Raw genomic sequence first — 482 nt, forward strand, 5'->3', positions numbered from 1 at the left:
AGTACATAGACCGCTATCCAAAACATGCATCTATGTCAAAGTCCACCTCTGGAAGTTATCATCCGAACCCTTCCAAACATTGTTGCAAATACCACAATTGCATTAAGTATGGTGCGTAATGTAATCAATAACTACATCCTCGGACATTGACATAGGCATACCTGTGCGTGGGCCTCCCGAAGAAGGTACCCAGGGTTTACTGAAGGCCCATCACCCGAAGAATAAGAGGACTTTAAGCTCAAGATAGTATTAAGGAAAGCTAGAAGTTGTACAGGAGTCATTGCTTGTAATCTCTATGATGGGTTGAAACTCCTCCTGGATCAGAACTCAGGTATTACTTAATCCTACCCATCCCATAAGGGGAGCGAGGGACAAAGAGAGGATCAATTTGATCGTCAACACAACCCTAGTTTCATATTCGCGAGTACTTTCGGGTTTAAACCTTTCGAGATCTACTTGCCCTCTACATCTAACTAAACCCT

The sequence above is a fragment of the Lolium rigidum genome, chromosome 1 (genome assembly GCF_022539505.1).
Source record: "Lolium rigidum isolate FL_2022 chromosome 1, APGP_CSIRO_Lrig_0.1, whole genome shotgun sequence".
NCBI lineage: Eukaryota > Viridiplantae > Streptophyta > Magnoliopsida > Poales > Poaceae > Lolium > Lolium rigidum.